At 41.2% G+C, this 19,716-nt stretch overlaps 1 long non-coding RNA gene across 5 annotated transcripts in view; it reads right to left on the minus strand.

Moving 5' to 3' along the window:
* Positions 1-19,716, minus strand: part of LOC119708687 — a 52,185-nt gene that overhangs the window by 17,865 nt on the left and 14,604 nt on the right. For 3 of the 5 annotated variants that reach the window (XR_005259141.1, XR_005259143.1, XR_005259140.1), the window contains exons 2-3: positions 6,591-19,663; positions 101-5,937 (exon numbers count right to left, since the gene is read on the minus strand). The exons of 1 other annotated variant lie outside the window; for it this stretch is intronic. This is a non-coding gene — a long non-coding RNA (uncharacterized LOC119708687). The remainder of the gene's footprint in view (positions 1-100; positions 5,938-6,590; positions 19,664-19,716) is intronic. One more of the 5 variants, XR_005259142.1, reaches the window with a different exon arrangement.

Below are 19,716 nucleotides of genomic sequence, written 5' to 3' on the forward strand. Positions count from 1 at the left end.
AGATTGTTTTTTTAAATTTCTTCACATACCTCAAAATTCAGCCACCTGTTTTCTTTCTGCAGTCCCCCATCATCTCCACAGTCCCTACCATTTGACTTACTAGCACTAGTAGAGTTCAGTTTATAGGTTTCTTTCCCTGTTAGCTGCTAGGTCCTGTCTCTTCCTGGCTGCTTGCTCCAGGAAGGGCCTCTTCCTTCTCCTGGCTGGTAACAGGAACCCTTGTGAGACACAGAGCTTATCTTGTTTTGTCTTGCAAATTCACAACCAAAGAAGCAAGTTTCAGCACACTTTGTTTGGCTTGCATTTCTAGAAATGGACAAGTACTTTAGAATCTATTTTTGTGACTAAATTTTTTAAAGGAATTAGGTACTTACAGAATTTTTAGGATCTATTTTTTGTGACTAATTTTTTTAAGGAATTGGGTGCTTACACAGTTTTTAGGGTCTGTGGCTCTCATCCAAAATAAAAGAGCAGCTGTTTTGGCTTTGGGACCCCCAATGTACTTAAGAAGACTTAATAAAGAACAGTGGTATGTTTTGCTTCATCTTAAAGAGCATAGTAAGGTATTTATATGAGAATTAATTATTGATTAAAAAAGAGATAAATATAGGAAATTTTATGTGAAAGTAAAATATTATACAGATAACTTTACCCAAACAGAATATAGAGAAAGAGCACCAGAGCTGCACCTAGACTCTGGGGAACTGGATGCTCTGACCTGCATGATACCTGGCCAAAGCATCTCTTGGTGGCCAACATGCCTAGGCTTCCTTCCCTGTGGAGCCAGGAGAGGTGGAGGGGAACATTTACAGTATTGGCATCTAATTTACTGAGTGAAATACTAGAACCAGAAGATGAAAAGTGCTTAGGCGCTCCAGTATGTATCTTGGTATGACAGGTGAATAAGAGAAACACATGAAATTGAAAGCAAGCCAATTACAAATGGTAGATTTTTAAGAGCAGAGGAAGGTGACACCTTAAGCCAAGCTACAAAATCCCTGTCAATAGGTATTGTGGAGAGTTAGGTTCCAAAGCATCACTGGACAGTCAAGAGGGTGATGAGGATGTTAGACATTTTTTTGACAGGACTGAAAAGCTGGTAGATGTATAAACCACACTGCTTCAGAGCCCCCGTCCCTCAAATGCTCAGAGGTAGAATTCAAGAATATTTTATACTTGTCCTCTAAGGAGCCTCTTAAACCTTCTGCTGAAGCAGCTGGCACTGGCTGCCCTAAAAACAAAATACTGCAATTCATGCATTGGGTTGGATTTCAATCTCCATTTGAGATTACATGAACTGCTGTGAATTGACTGACCAAATCCACATCCAATATTTAAGTTGAACAGTATTCTAGATAAAAAGGCAGGAAGAACAGCCTGTTTTCTGTAAGAGTAGTGCACTACAGCATCAGGGGATATCATCCTGCTAGATACAGATGTGAGACACAGAAGTGGAAACCTTGTGTTTTTATCTGCACAAAGCTGATCTAGCCCAATCCATCTTTGAATGACAAAAGGCCTGTTTGCTCTGCTGCAGTAAGAACAAACAGGATTCATGGACTGACTGTTTAATTAAGCATCATGGCTTCAAATAACTACTTTTCTGCGTCTGGGAATCAGTTTCAAGGTCATTTAGCAACTGGCAAAGTCACAGAAGAGAAAGAGCTCAGTCCAAAAGCAGGGAAGGCACTATCTTTCTCTTGTCAGTAGAGTAACAAAGAAAATGTTGATAGAAGGCAATGACACACTGTCCTGAAAATGCAGATGAGTCTACATAACATTGGGCTATGAAAAGTGCAGCGGTGTCATCAAGACCACTTGGCACCACCATTTCAGAAATTTAGGTGAATTAAGGCCATGTAGCCACAGAGAGGAAAGGCCAGGGCAAATTTTATTGAAGTAAAGTATGTCTAAAAGATTGTGGGTAATTTCAGCTGAGTCACTTGGGCAATAATGGAGTAAATCCCAGCATTGTGAAGAGCAGTAACACCTACATATTTTGGAACTATTCCAGTTTGCTTAGCACTTTCCACAAGGCATTTAGCAGGGATGCCCTTGCAACATTTTGCTACATGAATCTTCTGCTTGTGTGGTTTCAGTCAGTTCCCAGAACATAAATCTTAAGTCTCAGATGTTACATTTATGCTACAGTTTGTTTCCTTGGTGTTTTCATGCAAGATTTAATAATTAGAGTGATATTAAACACTGTAAAAATCTGTGAGTCTTTGGGAGAAATTTAAGTCTTTAAAACTTGTCACATGGAATCATATTACTTCTACGGTTTATAAACTTACTTCCTCTAACTTCTAGTTCTACTGCCCAGAGGGTAAAATACTAGGGTTAATTTAAAACTTTTGCTTTACTGCATGCTAACTTGTACCATTTGAGAAGGTCTAGAATGTGTTACTGGTTGATGAGTCCTGCCATAATTAAGCTCCCTACTGTACGTCTGACCTTATTAATCAGTATGTCTTGTTTACATTCTGTTGGAGAACAGTTCTCATGTGAAGCCTTTATAACTAAATTGTCTGTCAGATGAGATTCATTTGATCCTCATCTTGGAAACAGAACCTCCACATAAATTAGATCTACTTGGATACTAATGAAATTATAATAAATGTTGGCATGCAGTTTATTTTCTTTGTAACAATAAATGTCATAGAAAAATAAGTTCTTACATAATTGCTTGTACTCATAGTTGACTAGAGTAAGAGAAAGAGCCTTTTTTCCTTTTTCCTTTTTAGCAAGCAGTTAGAAATACAAATCTGTGTTACAAAACTTGAGGTAGTTCTATCTCACCTAATCTTGCAGTGCGTGAAATGTGTTTTATCTCCCTTCCCGTCCAGTATGACAAGGAGAAGTTATAGTTGTTTAGTAGATTTAGTATTTCCATCTTTGTTGAATTTAAACTCTCCTCAAATCCTGTTACTGAATGCAGTGTTTTGTAAGTGCTGTTCAATAAAAGAGGTCACAGTACTGAGCAGTTTTGGTGGAGCTTAAACAGCAAATTATTACCTGCATCCAAACCTTCCCTGTACATCCTCAGCTGCTCTGAAGCACAGTGATACTACATTTTATGATGTTTTTTTTTTTTTTCCCAGGAGCATGATTTGATGGAGTTGAAGCTGGAGCAGAGCCTTCTAGAACATAACTACAGGCTTAAAGCATGGACCTTATGCAGCACAGTGCACAAGTGCACCCTTACCACCCCAGTGATGGGAGAGGCCATCACCTGCATGCCACTGCTCGTGGAGTCCTGCTGTAAATCTGATCAGTGCTGGGCTTTAAAGGACACCACCAGCCTGTCCTGTGAGTGTTCTGATCTTCAGTGCTGTTTGTGGAACCTGCTTTAATCCAGCCACAAGTATTGTGCCCAATGGCATGGAAACCAGCAAGGAGGGACAGAGAACAAGAGAGAGGTCTGTGGGCTGGTATTGCCACCAGAGTTACCACATCATCAAACTGAAGGCTAACTTCTGCTCTGCCAAACTGTCCCCTGAAGCATTCAAGGAGTGAGACACTCTGTGATCCCCCTCCACAAACAGCATGGACATCTTGCTAATTGTAGTTTCCCTGTATCCCAAGCTCTGGGGCTGGAGTATTTAATATTTCAATGTAGGAATGCTTCTGGGGCAAGTTCAGATTTCCTTTTGGTCCATCTGATGATATTTTAGATTGAAAGGGTTTGGAAAGGATTTTCCTTCTAAACATATTGAAGAGTTCAGGGTGAGAGAGGGGTGGAGAAAATGTAAGAAACAACCAGAAATTTTTCTCGTAGGATTTCTTACTTTCATCCTACTTTAAAGTCTCCCTAATAAATAATTCTTGAATCCAACCATGCCAGGGTGTTTCAAAAGGACAAGCTGATTTTTTTCTTGTGCAATAGCAATTGAACACCCTTTTCTGAATACACTTAATCAATGCATGCTGATATCTTACCATATGCATCAATCAAATATTCCCCAAGGTATATATGTCAGAGCCAGGAAAGAAGAATGTGCCTTTGCAGTCACACAGCCAGTGAATCCCTTTGGATTTGTGCCTCACTCTGAAGCACATGTTGAAAGTATTACTGTAAGACAGATGATCCTGGGAAGTCAAGAAGCATCCTAAGGGCACATGGCAACAGACACAGATTTTTATACCAAGTTAAGAGACTGAATGATTCCAGGCTGAAAAGTTGAAATGTTTGCTAGATTGGAGTAATCTAGCAGGTGAACAAGGACAGGACACTTCCATTTCTGCAGTTAACCCTGTCCTGGAGGAAAGAGGTTAATATATACCACCTGGCTTCCTCGGACTTAACTGTTCCCAAAAGACCTCTTTCACCTTCATGGGTGAGGGGCTAGCAAATGAAGACATAAACTTGCACATCTGGCTGCACAGTGGGATGCTTTAATTGTTCTGCTTCACCACCTCTTCTATGCAGAGGAGTGTTCACAATGCCAGCACAGGCACTCACAAACTCCATGTGTCACTGCAGTTATCTTGTTTAGGAGATTGAAAAGCTGACAGCAAATAAACCAGATACTCCAGATATTCAATAATTTCCTGTCCCACATGAAAAGTCAGCTTTCAGGTGCTGACTCCAGACTGCTTCTCCTATATAATGCTTGCCAACTGGGCTTCTTGATAGCAGGTACCTGTTTAGATGGCACTTTTTTTTTCCTGTCCATTGCCATAGGCAGTGTACTTCCATGAATGCTAGCCATTTCAAACCAGGTTTGAAACTGGTTTGTGCTGCCAGAATCAAGCATAGCTTGTTTACAGGAGTTTCAGAAGATTTGGCCCAAGTATCTTCATAACTGAGCTACTCCCTGCAATGATCACCTTCAAAAGCAAATCACTTTTAATTAAAAAAAAGACTAGGATATAATGTCTATAGAGTAAGTAGACCTTGGTATCAGAGCTATTTATAAGGCTGATGTCTTAGAAGGGAAAAAGCTGCTCACAAAACTATTCTGTCAGAAACATTTATGTCTCTTCTTTTTCCCAGAAGGGTCACTTGCAGTGCAAAACTGTAAAGTTCAGGAGACTCAGATACTCAGGGTCTCACTCATGATAGCAGCTCAAGCTCCAGATAAGCCCATGGGAATTACCAGGCTGTGAGTTCTGCTATGCTCTGCTTCCTTTTTCTAATCATTTCCCCAATCTTAAAATTACAGGTCAGTTGACAGCTGCCAGACTCATCTTGTGTTATTTCTGAAAGCTTTTATTTGTTAACAAAGCACAAGTGAATAGCAACTGCTGCCTGCTTTAATAGGCCTCAATGCATTTCATTCCTGATAAGATAGGATGATTATAAACTTCTGCAACTCTCAGGACTAGCTAGCAACTAGAGAGAAAAACTAACCTTTATTTACTTCATAGATCCTGACAATTACTGGTGCAGTTACGCTGGAAAGTTCGTCAGAGGCCTTAATTAGGCTTGCTTACAACTGTGCATCCTCATCCCCATGAGAGCAATCTGCCCACAACTCTGTCACCCCAGGCTCTGTGGACTGATGAGTTTTCACAAGCAAATTAATTCCTGTGCAAGAAACCTCCAGGTGAAGGTGTTTCTGGGAAAGCTGCACTAGGGACATTCTTCTTCACTGCAGAGCTGAGTCACTTGCCTCAACACGTCAGTGGAGGAGTTGTCTGACTGGAGACTCCCTCTCATCGATGACATCGAAGGATAATTCTCCACGTACCTCAGGTGTGAGACTTCTCTATAGCTCTTCATGGTTCTCCGTATTTCTACAACCCTCCTCTTGTAGCCAATACCTCTCTGTTCAAAACTCCTAAACCTACCATAACAAAGCACAGAGAGAAGTGGAATATGGTGACCTCATTTGCACAGCAACTTCAGCTAAATGACAAGTTTCATGTCCTGTCCTGGAGTAAGTTGCTGCTGCTCCTGCCCAGGATGATGATCTGTAGGAGCAGCTCTTTCACCTGTGTAAGAAACAAGTGCAGTGAAAACCTGTGTGAAAGTTTAACCAACACTGCTATGAGCAAGTATAGAAATACAAACCTCAGGGAGAGCAGGCAAGGGGGACTGACACACTCACAGGTAAGAGGGCAAATAATCTAAATCACAACTGAGGCAAAAATCTCCCTTTGGCAGCCTCCTCTAAGGAGCTATCCATATACCAGCAATCCCTATACCAGTGTACCTAAAGGCCTAATCTTGAAAATGCTGCCTTAGCATTCTCTCGCATAGGATAAGAAAAAATACACAAGCACATTTATATCCAAGCTTATGAGCTTCAGAGCTGTCCCCCAAATCCCTGTAGAATACAAGTTCCTTTCTTGGTCTTACTCCAGCTGCTAAACCAGAACAACTCATGGATGGAGAGGACTGGAAAAATAAAAGCCGACCATTTAATGGGCATTGCACTCAAATCAGCTCTGTTCTACACTTTCCTTGTGTTGTGACAGCAGACTGTATAACAGACCTACTGTACAGCTAAAAAATATGCACAAATAGACAATATTCTACAACCAGTCAGGCATACAACCATACCAAAACCCATGTCTCCTTCTACTGCTGTTTTCATGATCTCAAAGGCTGTCAGACTGTGGAAAGCACAAGACATCACACATACCTTTGATCAGTTCCCAGCTGATGAAGACAGAGCAGTGAGCCTGACAGCTTCACTGAGGCTAATTTGAAGAGCAATGAAGTTCCTTTACGGAGGAAGATGGTTGGGCACAGCAAAAATCACTGCTCAAGTACACCATGGTGATCATAAATTTGCAATAAGAAAGAGGAGCTTGAAGACAACTGGTTGAGCTACATGAGCCTGTGTGAAAGAATCAGCAGGCCAGCAGACAGAGTAAGCAACTCTAATTTTGATCATGAAGGAAGCAGGGGCTCTTTGAAACATCACTTAGCTAGAAATGAAAGGCTGGGCATGGCCACTAAGAAAAGTACTAATTTTGGTGTGCTACATTCATGGATATTGCACTAAAGATGTATCAATTATCAAAGGGTATATTCTCCTCCTCAAAGAACGTGGGTAACTGTTCAGGCAGGAGAAAGCACTGTGTGACTGCAAGACACGTACACTGAAACACTGCAAATGCTAGTACAGAAAAACTGCTCTTCCCTGATGCATTATCAGACCTAAAAATGATAGCACACAGTCCTCTACAAATACTAAATGGCCTGTAAAATCAAGATAAGGTATTTTTCTAAAATACAAACTGCAGTTGAAAGGGAAATTACAGGCCTAATGAAGAAGTTAATGAAGAAGATTCTACAGATTATACTGTTTGGGAAGTAAGAACTTCCCATACTTGCACCTCCTGATTTTAACATTTATGATCAAAGTAGGCATCTTGTCAGAACAAATATTTTGTTTACTCCTTTAGTTTTTCTTAGAGAAAATATGCATAAAACCCAGCTGATCTACACTATGCCTAAGGGGCTGTTGTGCAAAAGACATGAATGGGAAGAGATGCATCCTCTCCCAAGCACGACATGGGGGAAGAGGGCTTAAAAGCAGAGGAGTTACAGATACAGTTATTGGGAGTATAAGCCTAATTTGAATTCAGTTAAAAAAGGTGAAGTAATCAGTTAATACTTCATACCTCATACAAACTTATTAACACAGTTTTGGGGTTTTTTACGTTTTGTTTTGGGTTGGGTTTTTTTTTTTGTTTTGGGGTTTTTTCTGTTTTGGTTTTTTGTTGTAGTTTGTTTTTGCTTTTTTGTTTTGTTTGGGTTTGTTTGTTTTGGGTTTTTTTTTATTTATCCCCTATTCATTACCTTGCTTGTATCTGCTTGTGAATGGCGTTCTGTTAATCTCATTACTTTGCCAGTGTTGCATCCATATGGATCAGGACAAAGGTTCACAGTCATGATTTAAAACAGAAGCAACACTGAAGGGGCTGCCCACACCTACTCCATCCATTCCCTGCCACAATTACTTGTTTCCTTCCATCTCCACTAGTCTGCAGACACTATACAACCGCAGATCCAGCTGTAAAATAACACAACCCTGCAAATAAAGAGTCCTTTTCAACCAGAACAGAGGAAGAACCACGGGCTCCAGAGTCAGTACAACGCTAGTCATGTGTGCCTGCATGGTGGGGAAATGATGGGCTGTAAATGTAGAGGTATTAGATGCTGCAGACAGATTGTGCATATAAAAAGCAATATCCAGAGAGGAAACAGTGCATGGAAGAAATCAGCTTTCCAGAGACTACGTGGCAGCCACAGTAAGTGCAGAATAAACAAGAGACATTCCTTTGCACAGCTGGTTAATTTCTAGGATTTCATACAATCAATTAATATTCTCCACATTCTCTGCCTCAAGAAAAGTTCAAGAAGTCTTTTTATTTCATCTTTTCTCTAAGCAGTAGAAATTATCAATTTGCAGTGCCAAAAGGCAGGTTTTTTATCATTAATGTACAAGAGATCACTTGCATGGTTGGTGAGAGACTGTCTTACACATTACAGCTCTGCTCCTACACTTGGAGGCAGTCCTGAACCTCTGTATGTGTATGGCTTATATATAGTACCCGATTGGGCTCTAGGAGCTCTGATTTGCTCATTAATCTTTAATGAATAGTCCAGCTTGCACTTAGCAGCCCAAATTCCATCTTGTTTTTTATTTCATTATAGTGTAAAAATTCTTGGAGTCACCAGAGGGCATCATTACAGAGTGCTGTTTAAGTTCCCTATAAATGATGCTGTCAAAATGAAGATTTTGGGAAAAGTGCCCGCTTAGTAGTCATGGGAGTCCTTAGAGAGACTGTGGCATTCACAGGACAAGGGAGAATTTCTGTTTGCCCTTTCCTTAGGCTCAGCACAGTACCACACATACTCTGCATTGCTGCAAATACTTCAAAGAAAAATTCAATTGAAAATAGTTTAGCTTAATTACAAGCAGATCCACATCAAAGAATTAGGAATAGAGCAATTAAAAATGTGTGTTTCATTTTCAGCCATCTCTTCCTTTCCCCACCTTCCTCATACATCTTTTAGCTGAATTCATTGTGATGAACTAAGAGATTATGACAACTTAAAAGAAACCAGAATCTTACATACCTTATTTCACTTGAGTTTAGAGATTTTATTTCCATTCAACACTTATTTTTTCCTTCTCGATTGTGGCTTTGCCTCACAATGTGTTTCATCAGCAAAGAAAAATCATTTACCTTCCTTTACCCATTGGGACTTAAAAATGAGGAGTCTCCTATCAGTACCATACAGCCTCCTAGCTCTCCTTGCCAGCAGGGAGTCTGTTCAGCTAATTCCCACACCTCTTCATGAGCTGTTGCTGCCAGACCTGCAGCTATGTTAAGAATAAAGCAGTTCCTTTCCAAATAAATGTTTTCAAGGACTTGTATATTTTTGTACAGTATCAGACTTTGCATTATGACATCCTTTCCACTGATTATTGATAGATTCATTTGAACTCTATTCATGCTTATCGGGAAATATAATCTCGCACGCAAGGACAGAATGTGGCAATAGTCAGAGCTCAGAGTTGGCTCCTGGACACATCTAGGAAAGTGGAATTAAACAGTTCCTTTTTTAAAAGGCAGGAGTTAACTGCTGCAATATTGAATAAGGATTGCTGCAAGCCAGCAGCTCTGCTACACGCACTCTTGCCTGCCCCCTGCCTTCTTCCTGTAAATTTTTCCTGTTACTCTTCAGTTCAGTCATAAATTGTGTTATCCTAAACTTCTGCATTCACAGCATCCTTGTTGCACTGATGAATCTGGTCCATTGTGAGCACTGACTATCTTTTCTCCTACATCATTGTATATTTTAGGGAAAAGCATATATACACACCTCCTGTGAAACAGCAGAATAGGATGTGAAGCAGCAACTTGAATTCAGTCTTTTACAAAGTTTTGCTCATGTACTTCAGCCATATTAGTTCTTGTACATGCTCAGTGCACACAGACTTATCAGGCCTATGGCTTATATGAGCATTTCTCTGTTTTATCAAAACATTACAGTACAGCTGACAGTCTTCTGCAAATTGTTGCTCCTGTATTCATTTAGCAGTAATTCAGATGTTGAGAAAAACTATGAAGATGACTTACTCCCAAGATGCTGGATTTGTTTGAGCATTTTTTTCTCCTTTCTCATATTTTGCTTCATTTCATTGGGCAATTTAGGACTAAATCTGTGAATGATCTTTCCCCAGCAGCTACATCAGACCTGGCACTGTAAAATTTTTAAACACTGATGTAAAGCTGTGTAGCCACAAGGAGCCTTTTGTTGATATTTTAAGGTCTTTAGGGTTAACAGAAGACAACAATGACCACACATTTTGGTCTAATTATTAATGACAACATTTTGTTCTCAGGAATGGCTGATTTTGCTTGGGAGATTTCTCTCTGAATTCATTTACATTAGCTATTTTGCTATGCAAACCACACAAGTGAAGTCCTGTGCCTCTTGAAGAGCTTCACATAGTACTTCACAAAATACCCACAAAAACTATTTTAAGAAACTTTTTCTCTCTTAATCTCTGTCTTAAGACTTTCCCCATCCTCTTCACAGAGACAAAATGTAAGCACAAAGACTTCAGTGGGCAAAGGAAGGGTACTTCCACACCCCCACTCCTGCAGTACTCCACTGATTCTGAAATGTCAGTCTGGATTATTTTTCACACAGCATCAGGTATGGTCATGAGATGGTCCTTCTGAGGCATGTAATTGTTAAAAACAGGAGACAGGAGACAAGAGGGTCAGTGCTCTCAATGGACCAAGTTCATCAGTGCAACAAGGTTGCTGTGAATGCAAAAGTTTAGTATTAGCTCAGTGGAGGACTGGAAAAATCTTGGGAATTAAATCTATCAAGGTTTGCTAAATGAACAAACTCCACATTCAGCTCAGGACATTAAAACTGTTGGAAGCTGGGACAGCAGTCCAGGAAGAAGCATTTATACTTGCTCTGCTAGGCTTTTATCAAGGCACCAGCTTACAGTGTCTGCTGCAGAAAGGATCAGTAAAAGGCAGATGGGCCTCAGCCAGGCCCAGCACAATCACATTCCTTTTATATCCTAGCTGCTGCTCTGTGAAATGGTCATAATCCTCAGGAGCTTTCATGCAGAGAGAAATCTGATAGAAATACTATTTTGCTATAAGTGTTGTCACAGAATGACAGGTAGCCCACTCTAAAAGTGCTCTGGGTCAATAAGACTGAAATAAGCAACATCTTTAATCTCCAAAGAGCCAGAAAAGTGCTGGCAAGGCACGTCATGCCTAGTTGTGTTTGCATCCTGGAGGTACCAGTAAGTTTGAGAATTTGCATCAGGCCAGAAAAATGATGATGTTTGTGTCCTTTGAGTGACTTTGAGCACTACAGATCAAAAAATGGTGAAATTTGTTTCTTCAGGCATTAAGTCACCAAAGACCCATGTTTTCAGATCTGACATAGCTTTTTAGTTAACTTTGCAAATTGATGTACCTCATTTACACTGAAGTTTGCACTTCTGCTTATGGTCTGGTATCTGGAGAAATTAGGTATTTTCAGACAATTGCAGCGAGCAATCTGAAAAAGTATGCGACTAGATCCACAACTGACTTCCAAGGAGATGCAGCACATTTTCCTGATACTATTACAGCCCAAAGAGGTGAATGATTATAAACATACAGCACAATCTACCAACAAACAAGAATCTAAACTTGCATCACATTATTAACAGTCAGTTTGAAATTCAACTTAAAATCTGGCCCATCAGAGAAATTTAGTACTTAGCAGACATTGCTACTTTTGTGTGAATCTAAAGATTTATTTTTGTCTTTTGGAAGATATAAGTCTCAGTCTCTTTTTTTCTGTTCAAAGCTTCATTTTTAATGGCCACACTGTATAGCTAGGGTGAAGTTTGCAGACCCACCAACAACTCCTACCCATCAGAACCATGCTGGATCATGATTATGTGCCAAAGCACACACCAGTTACCCCCCAAACTAAACTAAAACCAAGGCTGAAGCTTGGCTCAGCCTCTGCTCCCGGGAAGCTGCTCACCTTACACTGCTCCCAGAAAAACAGCACAAGAGGGCGCCTAATGCCTCCAACATCTCGAGTCCAACTTCCACAGACTGTCTTTTCTGCAATATGTCATATTTCCAACAGCATCACAAAAGCCCTGAGCAACACCATAGCTTCAGTTTTGGTTTATCTTCAGTTTTGCTACCCTCCTGAAAGCATTTAAGAATATTTTCATCATCTGTTAAATAAAGACTGGGTTCTGTATGAAAAATTTCGAAGTCTGTATTACTTTTTTGTTGGGGGAGGGGGAGGGTGTGTGTATGCCACAGGTGAGATTTTAATGTTAGGAAGCAAAAGGAACATTTCCAGACAAGACAAAAGCCAAAGAGACAAAATAGTTTATGTCAAATTTATTCTGGCAACCACCCAAATATGGACTTTGGCAGATTGCTTGTTGGTTATAACAGAAGCCACTTCCTCTGCAGCAACAGGCATATCAACACCATTGTCTGCTTCCTGGGGATGGGCTTAGGGTGTTTCAAGCTGCAAACGTTCTTATGTGGAGCTGAGGGACTGAAAAACAGAGCCACAAGCCCTCACCAGTGCCCCCGTGGGGAATTCTCCCATGCATACCTTGTTCGGAAATGAATTGGGGTCTTTTTCCTCCCTGCCCTGGCTCCCAGCACTCTGACAGCTCCATTCAGCAGTGGGGAAGAAGGCTCTGCCCAGGGCTGCTCCACAGCTGCAGATGACTCATGCTGGAAGAGCCCCTTTGAGCCACATTTAAGTTTTCCCAAGTTCATTTTAACACACCGATTTCTACCACTTTAAAGCTCCCTGCATAATGGAGCTTACACAGCACAACCCAGCCTGTGCACAGGTACAGACCTCACCAAGGAGCAGGCCCAGGCTGCTCCCCAGGGTTGCAGAGCCACCTGCTCCCCCTCTTGAAGCCACATTCCTCTCTCTCCCGCAGCAACATCCCTCAAGGACAAACTGCTTGATCTGTGCTGCCTTCTTGGGACAGGCAGGAGAACCAGAGAAACAAACCCTGCTGCTCTTCTGGGCTATGAAAGAGCACTGGGCAAACAGGACTTTCTCAGTGCTTTCCTCCCAAGAGCAGGGCTGCCCAGCCAGAGGAGCAGGGATGTGTTTGAAGCTCTCATTCCTGCTTTTCACTGCGTTGTTTGCTTAGGGAAAGGATATTCCCTACCCCTGCCTTCACTTCTACAGCACCACACAGGCTCTGAAGGCGCACACAGAGCTACGCAGGCTCCAGGTGCTCACCCATATTAGCTGAACGCAGATGTTCCTGTAAGGAGCTTCCTACTAAAGATGACATGACATGGCACTTCTCCTGCCTCTTCCTCCTGCTCTGCCACCCACTTCCATCCAAGGGAGGCTCACAAAAGGGATCTTCCATTTGGATTTTAGCCATCAGAACAGGAGCAAGGTCTTCTTGCAGGGGCACGAAAAGCTTTTCTTGCAGGAGTTGGGGCAGAGCCCACCACTGTGCTCCTCCCCAGTGGTGTGTGAGAATGACATCATTATGCCAATAAACGAGACAGGAAGTGCAGCCAAGCAGAAAAACCACAGAAAGTGTCTGTGAAGTTCTGCCAAGAATGCTAACAATGGCGCTAACCAGAAAACAAGAAAGGGTTTGGTTTGTCTAATTTCTTCCAGTTTTAGTAATTTCTAGTGTCACTTGTAACAGCAGATAGTAAAAAGCCAGGTTCTTGGAGAGACACTGCTTGGGGCCTTTTTTTCTCTTTTTCCAAGGTGATGGTGACCTTCTACTGTCTTACCCCAGTCCAAAAATTTCACAGTACTCTGACACCAGTCTAATGATCCAAATAAACTGCCTGGGATTGCTAAATCTCCCCCTTTTTTTTTTTTCCTTCCCCTGTGTTACAGTTGGTAATAGTGCATTACCAACTGTCTTGGCAAGGCATTCCTGTATCTGTCTTTCTACTATGTGGATTCTTTTATTTTACAGAACATTGCAGCTGCCCAGGTCTGAGCTAATGCTTCTTTTGAGTCACATATTTCATCTTGTAATGTGAACACACAGGCCCATTTGAACTTGACATGTTAAGCAGTTCTCCCTCCATCAGTCATAGAAATCTCTAACCAGATCCTAGAAGCTCACAGACAGCCAAGTCTGTGTCCCCTACCTACCTTTTTGTCAAGCAGCTGACCAACAGTGGCACTGCTCAGGAGATGGGTGCCACTTGGCAGCAGGGAAGCAAAGCCTTCAACAACCACGGCTTTCCAGATAGTTACAGATGGGGGCATAACTTACAGACAGGACTTCATGAAATCATAAAGCCAATCTGACTGCCAACTGCTGCCAAATCAGGAAATTGCCCCTCCTGCTTCCCTTGCACTGGCACCTACTTGACTCTGTAACAAGTCATTCACAGAGCTACACAGGCATTGATCAAACACTGCAAGGAAAGTGAGGTTTCTCCTGCTGACCCAGCTCACTGCAACTTCACCTTCCTGACAGCAGTGGTAAGCAGGTGCACTGCAAAGGGAAGGAAGCTAACAAATACTCTGAGTTATGATACAGCGTCTGTACAGTGTAATACAAAATATTGCAGCCTTGGCAACGTATCATTCCCCCCAAAAGCTTGTTCCTAAACTGCCATTTTCTACAACATAAACAATCCCACACACAAATTAAATTAAATACAAGCAGGTGCTACTGTTACTGACATGACATTTTCAGTTCCCTGCAGTTATATCATCTATATTTATTAGAAAAATACAGTTATTAAATAAGTTGGTACTTCCCCTCATAATTCAGCATGTTTTCCTAAAACCTGCAGGTATTAAAAATATTAATTCAGCTCCTTGACCTTCAGAAAATTTTATTTAATGATCCTGTTTAACTCTCATACAGTTAAGATGTGATGAAAATACCAATGGAGATGCAGCAAATGACAGATTTATTCAGACCCAGCTCTTAAATGGGTGCTGGTACAAAATACACCCATAAATCAGACTTTCCAAAAAAATCCCAACCTTAAATAGGATTAAGCAGTCTTCAAATAACCACTACTCTTATTAACAGTCTGCCATCAAATTAAGTCAGCCTTTCTTTCATTTATATCCAACATATATATGACGGCAGAGAATCTGACCCTCTAGAAAAAAAAGCTGTGTACAGCTGTGACAATGACATTACTCCTGAGTGCAGTCACCTGTGGTGTGAGATACAGGCCCCAAATTTACCTGCCTTAATTTTGTAAGCATGCTCCCCAATAAAGCCAAAAGGCTTTAAAAAGAAACCAAACAAGAGAAAGAATAGCGACTCCTGGTTTAGAACCCATAGCAAATAATTCTGTGCTTTGGTTACAAAAGGAGGTACACAAATGAATGGATGTGCTGCTTTTGACAGCAGCAGGAACTGGGTTGTCTTGCCACTTCCCAGGGCCGTTCTACTTCTTTGTACCAGGTGCAGAAAAAACCCAAAAATTTCTGATGTATGCATTTCTTCAGATAACTGAAAATTCTCACTGCTGCTATTGGTTCAAAGCTTCACAATTACAAGAAGATTAACAGTTTCTGTTCTGAGTCACCTCTAAAGAAAGTTAAAGTCAGTACAAATAAGGCTGACCAAATGTAGAGGGCAGTCCTCCAGTCTGGAGGGATCTCTTATCATATTCCTCACTAACACCCAGTAGCACATCAAGGACATAAGCACAGGCCACATCTGGAATACAGGCACCTAAGGGAATTTATGAATTCCTGCTCTTTTAAGGACAGTATTTACAATTGCAGCTTTCCCCCTGCACAAAAGCAGCCATGCTGTGGTACAGAGCAGCACCTCCAGGAAGCCAAGACAAGGCCACCAGCATCTGAAGCCTTGCTAATGGCAACAAGGAGTCTTCCAGTATACGAAGGGACCCTACAGAAAAACCAGAAAGGGACTTCCTACAAGAGCATGTAGTGATAGGACAAGGGGGAATGGCTTCAATCTGAAAGAGGGCAAGTTTAGATTAGGTATCAGGAAGAAATACTTTAGTGTGAGAGTGGTGAAACACAAGAACAGGCTGTACAGAGAAGCTGCGGATGTCCCACCTCTGAAGTGTGCAAGGGCAGGCTGGATGGGGCCCTGAGTAATTTGGTGCAGGGGAAGGGGTCCCTGTCCATGGCAGGGGGTAGAATTAGATATCTTTAAGATCCCTTCCAATCAGACCATTCTATGAGTCTATGATAAGGGGAACACTACTGACTGAATTGTTCTTCTGGTGACTAGCAGCCACTGGAGAGACAGAAGGTCAACATCCATTTGTGGCGAGTTCTTTCAAAATATGAAACATAGCTACAGTGAAATGAACACAAGTCTGAAGGCTTTGTGCCCTGATATCCCACACAGCATCATCCTGTGGAGCAACAATGACTTATTTAGGCCAGGATGGATGGTCTGGAAATGCTCCCTGCTGAGGCCAACACAATTTAGTCTCAACAAAGAATTCGTAAGTACTCAAATTGCAGACTGAGCCTGCCCAGGTTGCATACTTTCAGGCTGAACAGGACCATGCAATCACAGAAATACAGTATTATCCACCAATGTAACTGTGTGCTTCTATGGAAGCACAAAGGTTTTTATCTTTAAGCAGCTACTTACCCTTGAACACATCTCACAAAAGCATTGGGCTGCTTCAGCAATACTGTGCAATTAATGACTGATACAGCTGTACATTCACTGCAGATTTCTGGCAGCTGTAGCTGCATCATGAGACCGGTCATTTATTGTTACAAAGAGACACTGAAGAGACACAGAAAGAAACTTGCACTTGGGTGTGTCCTTCCAAAAACACTGCAAAGGAGGACTTTATTGGGCTAGGAGAAACTATTCCCGAAACACGAGGATGGCCTGGGTGCTCTCCCACCCTTGGGGTCACCAAGAGAGTTCACTCCAGTGCCAGGCTATAGCACACAGCAGCTCTGCATGAAAAAGCAAATCTCATCCCAAGGGAACTTCTGTTTACTTGAATGCCTCCCCTATAATCCCATTTTATGGTCCACATGTTTTGGGAGTGCTGCACAGTCAGGAGACTGGCAGAGACTAAAGGGAAGTGATTCCTTTCAGCGGGCTGTAGAAAAGCAGGGCACCCTCGTGGCAGCCTTCTGCTTAGATACATCTGTATTATCGTAACAAATATTTTAGTCTTAAATGGGTACTGAACTCTAGCAAAAAATATAAGCTGTTGCTTTTTTGAAGTAAGGAAAACATAATACAAGTGGTTTAAAATTAACATTGGAACACTATTCCTGTTTAAAAGTTAAAAATGAAAGCACCTCAGCTTTTTAAAAAATAACCTCCAAGATGATAATGAACATTCAAAAAAGGGAAGAGTCAATAGGTTTTAGTGGTTTTGACTTGGTAGCTCCCTTCATGAATAGGTCCATTAGCTTGCAGGCTGAAAAACACAACCCAGCAATAAGCATGGGTAGAGACTCAGAAACACTAAGCACTTCCTGGTGGGGTATCAGATCTGGACACCCCACATTCTCTCTTTCTGCAGTGAAGACTGAGCAGAGGTGAATCAGTGTCATGGAGAACTCACCCTGCTTGAAGAAAACTTCATATCCTGTAACTCCCACTCCAGGATAGTAAATACTGGCATGGCTGCACACAAAAAACTTTCAGGTTGAAAGTATGTGAATTATCAATTGATTTACTCACCTGATAAATACTCTCAGCTACTTTTACCAACACAAACTCTTTGTTCTCTAGCCAGGGAGCCTAATGTTTTAATCCCCGTCCCCCAGCCTGCTGGTAAGAGCACAGTGCTCAGTACCTGGCAGGACCAAGCACTTGTTAAGCTGCTGTGGCTCCTTTGCATTAGTATTTTCCATACAATATTTTGAAATACAAGGGAGGCCCAAAATACAGTGACTTATAACCCTGAAGAACAATGAGCATTTCTGTGAGCTGGTTTTCTACACAGGATGTGGGCTGGGCCTCCTTGAGTTTGTGTAATCTGTCTGGAAGTCCAAAAACCACACTCTGAAAACATGCTTTTCCTTTAACAAACAGTCAGTCACACACACACAGAGTCTAACAGTAGTTTACATGTCTCTCATCCACCATTAGGGAAAATTTTCATTAATATTTTTTCAAGCATTTTTTACATCAAATTAGGCACACAGACTGTACCTAATTAAAACACATGGACTTTTTTTAATCCAGCAAGAACTACATCAAGGGATGGAAGATTCACTTATTTAAAATTATATCAGAAGTTGCACTTCTGATAGTGTTTTAGGGGACAGTTCACATCCTAGGATCATTAGAGCCCAGGACAAAAACTCAAAGGCACTGGAAACATTATCATGGAATGTGCTGGGAAGGGTTATCCTGTGAAGTGGCTTTTCTAGATGTTAAACCTAAGTCATTAGGTTTAAATACGTCAGGCAGTCCTCTGAAGTCCCATATTTTAGATACTCATCTATAGATCAACTCTTTCTCTTTTCTCCAAACAGCATCAGAGGACAGTCCAACAAATGGAACTGTTTGCGGAACAAGGATTGGACAATGTACAGCAGAGGTTAAAACACAAGAGAGAAATCCAGAACTCTCCTCTAGCACTGCAGGGTAAAAAGCATATCTGAAGCCATTTTTGAAGAAAAGGGATACAGGAGTGTTGCACTGTTTGACACTATTCCATATTCAGAGAGCTTAACTCCAACTGGAGTTGATCTGCCTGCAAATTTAACTACAACTCCTCCATCCCTTTCCTGTTTGCCTCTTGGAGCTGCAAGACCTGGTTTATCAAAAACAATTGCTGAAGTAGAGTTCATATGAATTCTCTTAAAGTTTGTCTTCATAGTAAATGTGCCAATCTTATACTTGACACCGAAACTCAGTACAGTAACAAGCTGCTAGGAATACTTCTCTTCTATGAGGAAAGCAAGCTGTATGAAGCAGGTATGTATGTCAAAATACTTGATATCATTTTACTACCATAACTTCCAGGATTACATGTTTTTAATTCCTAGTGAAATTGATAGTAATTTGAAACCCTATCATATTGCCAGTGCTCACAGTATTTTGTTAATATTTTTGAAGCTACAGCAAGTAGCTTTTCTTACTTTCTGTGGGAAATCAGAAAGAATGGGACTTAAGATTGAGCAAGTGGGCAAAAAACCCATGACTACTTCAGCATACTGAAATTTATTTTTGCACACAATCAGGTTTCAAGTGGCTAGAAAACATCAAGAAATCTTTCCCCCCACTTTCATATGTTAATTCAGATAGCATCTTATACTCATTTAGGCAAATTATGAAAGAATAAATCCTCAGCCATGTTCAACACAGCAGTTCTTACAACACCCTATGATATTCTGACAATTACCACACAATTTGAGTCAGAAACTATTACATTCAGCACAGAACTGGTTGGCTTCTGTCTTCATGTCCAGCAAGTTCCTGCCTTAGAACATGTTCTATGCAAAAACATCTCCTGCAGCCATGGAGGGGAGAGCTGCAAGGAAATCCCAAAACCCAGCAGGAAGTAACATCTCTGTGATTCAACATGTTGAGTCTTTTCCCCTGAGAAACCAGTAAAAAAGGCACAGCATTAACTGCACAGAAAAAAATCCTTATCCTGTCTACATTACAGATTCTGGAACCACTGTAGTTTGAGTGACTGAGCCTGTCTCCCTCTTCAGATTTAAGCAAGTCTTCCTTCAGTGTACTTTCACCTAGGGTAGTTGAGAAAAGAAAAAAGACTTGTTAGATGTTGCAAAACAATTGC

This window comes from Motacilla alba, chromosome 1A (genome assembly GCF_015832195.1).
Source record: "Motacilla alba alba isolate MOTALB_02 chromosome 1A, Motacilla_alba_V1.0_pri, whole genome shotgun sequence".
NCBI lineage: Eukaryota > Metazoa > Chordata > Aves > Passeriformes > Motacillidae > Motacilla > Motacilla alba.